Genomic DNA, 3,054 nt, shown 5'->3' with positions numbered 1-3,054 from the left:
TCAGGGAGACAGACAGGATCACAGCAAAACAGAGGGGAAGGGCCGCCTGGGTGGCTCGCTCGGTTACGCCTCTGACTCTTGGTTTCCGCTCACATCATGATCTCACGGTTTGTGGGTTCGAGCCCCGCATCGCGCTCTGCGCTGACAGCAGATGGAGCCTGCTTGGGATTCTCCCTGTCCCTCTCTCTCTCCCCCACCCCTGCTCTCTCTCAAAATAAATAAATATGCTTAAAAAGAACGGCTGAGGCTGGTCAGAAAATGCCAGATGTGAGGCTGAAGGCCAGGCCTGCCCCCAGGCGGGCTTGCCAGGGACTGGCCCGCCCTCCTTGTCATCGAAGGGAAAGAGGCTAGAACTCTGTCTAACACCTCCTCTCCCAGCGGGTAGCCCAGCCTGCCTCTGCCCTGGTCTCCAGCACCTAACAATGGGCTCTGTTATGCCCACAGGCTCGGCTCTGGCCTCCTCCACCCTGGGAGGGACCGAGGACCCTCAAGGGTCCCCTCCCCTTCTGGAACCCAGGGTTCTAGGGTGTCTACAGCCCCCCGTGACCTCTGGGAAGGGAAGGCCCGGCTCCTCCCTTCCTTCCCCCGCTGCTTTCCCGCCCAGGCCCTCCTCACAATGGAGCCGGGCCCTGTTGCTGAGGGAACCAGCGGAGGCCCAGCCCCCACCCCATAGAAAGAACCAGAGAGGAGCAAGGCATTGAATTGCCCTAATCTCCAGGCTTCAGAGGAGGCTGGGAGCCCAGCCAACGTGAGGCGGCCGCTCTCCATTGGCCTGGAGGAAGCAGGAGTTCACGGCCCGGCCTTAGCTCTCTCCCGTCCACACCCCCCCCACTTCTCTCTCTCCAACACAACCCCTCCCCCAAAAGGGAGAGACCACCAGTTTTGCTTCCCTGACACAGGAAGGGAGGGCCAAAGCCCGCCGATGCCCGGCTTCCCCCGTCTGATCTCCCAGGAATGAAGGAGGCGCCGGCGGCCCTGATGAGAGAGGCAGTTTGGTTTGGTTCTGACTCACTGTCTGCAGCCGTTGGTGGATAAGAATCAGGCCACCCTGTACCTGCAGCCGAGGCGTGGCAGACACACAGGTAAAGGTGTGCTCCGTCCCACCTGGCCGGCGTGACGTCTTCGGCGTGGCCTTCAACGCCTCCCTTAGATCCGTCGGTTTTGGGGGGTGTTCACCCCCAAGTTAATGCAGGGTACGTGGGTCACTTTAAAAAATACCCACACCTCGGCCCCGCCCCACCCGAAAATGTAGACTCCATCAGTCTGAGGCGGAACTCAGGAGAAGCGGGGGGTTCCTAATTTTTTTTTAAGTTTATTTATTTCTTTATTTCTAGAGAGACAGAGAAAGAGACAGAGCTGGGGAGGTGCAGAGAGAGAGAGAGAGAGAGAGAGAGAGAGAGAATCCCAAGCAGGCTCCACAGTGTCAGCCTGGAGCCGGATGCAGGGCTCAAACTCACGAACTGTGGGATCATGACCTGAGCAGAAACCAAGAGCTGGCTGTTCAATCGACTGAGCCACCCGGGTGCCCCAGGGAAGGGGTTTTAAGTCCCCAGATGATTGAAGGAACCCCTCCGAGCCCCCTAATCAGCTGCTTCAGACAAACTGCTGTCAGCAGGAAACCTGGGATCGCACAGTTGTCCTGACATTACTTTCACTACTTAAAAAAAAGGTTTGGGGCGCCTGGGTGGCTCCGTCAGTGAAGCGTCCAACTTCGGCTCAGGTCGTGGTCCCGAGCTCCTGGGTTGGAGCCCCGCGTCGGGCTCTGTGCTGGAGCCTGGAGCCTGCTTGGGATTCTGTGTCTCCCTCTCTCTCTCTGCCCTCCCCCACTCGCACTCTGTCTCTCTCTCTTTCAAAAATGAATAAATGTTAAAAACATTTTTAATGTTATAAGGAATATACAAACTACTTAGGAAATTTATATAATACAGAAAAGTTTAAAGAAGAAAATACATCTCCTCTAAATCCCCAACACCCAGAGTTAGGCATTTTGGGTTACCTTTTATTTTTTTAATGTTTATTCATTTTTGAGAGAGAGAGAGAGAGAGAGAGAGACAGAGTGGGAGTGGGGGAGGGGCAGAGAGAGAGGAAGACACAGAATCCCAAGCAGGCTCCAGGCTCCCCGTTGTCAGCACAGAGTCCAACGTGAGGTTCCAACCCACAAACCCTGAGATCATACGCTTAACCAGCTGAGCCACCCAGGCACCCCCCGGGTTATCTTTAAACAAGTGTCATTTTAAAACAGGGTCATACAGCGCACACCACACTATGCCCTCTTTTCATCCCGGGCAAGCTGACTGGCGGGAAGGGCCTTTTACACGCCGCTGGACGACGGCCGGATTGGCAGTGCTTTCAGCAGGCGATCTGGCAATGAGTATCAAGAATATTTTCAAATTATCACCTTTCGGCCCACTAACTCCATCCCTAGGAATCTGTCGTCAAAGAAAACTCACATGCGTGCAAAAATTTATTTACAGAGACTTTCATTTTGGTGTTATTTACAAGCCAAAATGATCAACCACATAAACGTACAAAGTGTACAGGGCGTGTTGTGTAATAAATCGCGGTTGTCATGAGATGGACTTCCCCATGATCGTTAAAAATCACGTTCTCGAAGAACGTGTGCTGGCAGCGAAAATGTTTCCTCCGACAGCCCCTCCATGCCCCGGGACCCTCGCCTTACAGCAATGTCCTCCTCCTGATTCTACCAGAAGACTTTTGGATGCTGCAGGGCCGGTGACCTTGTCTCTCTATGTCACCCGTAGCCTTTATTCTCTGTACGAAATGTTTTGGCAGTTTGCTCTTTTTATGACTATTTATTACGTACTACTTTTTTTTTTTAATTTTTATTTTTAGAGAGACAGAGCACAAGTCGGGGAGGGTCAGAGAGAGAGGGAGACATGGAATCCCAAACAGGCTCCAGGCTCCGAGCTGTCAGCATAGAGCCCGGCGTGGGGCTCCAACCCATGAACTGTGAGATCATGACATGAGCTGAAGTCGGACGCTCAACCAACTGAACCACCCAGACACCCCCATTACGTACTACTTCTACCTGCT

The 3,054-nt window shown here is 53.7% G+C and overlaps 1 long non-coding RNA gene across 1 annotated transcript; it reads left to right on the top strand.

The window, feature by feature from the left end:
- The first annotated feature begins 688 nt into the window (after window positions 1–688).
- Window positions 689–2,537, top strand: LOC144242727 (uncharacterized). Its single transcript, XR_013338442.1, has 2 exons — window positions 689–1,082; window positions 2,243–2,537. It is a non-coding gene; the product is annotated as an uncharacterized LOC144242727 (long non-coding RNA).
- Window positions 2,538–3,054: the final 517 nt, after the last annotated feature.

The sequence above is a fragment of the Crocuta crocuta genome, unplaced genomic scaffold (assembly GCF_008692635.1).
Source record: "Crocuta crocuta isolate KB4526 unplaced genomic scaffold, BGI_CrCroc_1.0 scaffold36, whole genome shotgun sequence".
Lineage (NCBI taxonomy): Eukaryota > Metazoa > Chordata > Mammalia > Carnivora > Hyaenidae > Crocuta > Crocuta crocuta.
Note: the sequence above shows the minus strand (reverse complement) of the source record. Positions and strands in the feature narration are given on the sequence as shown.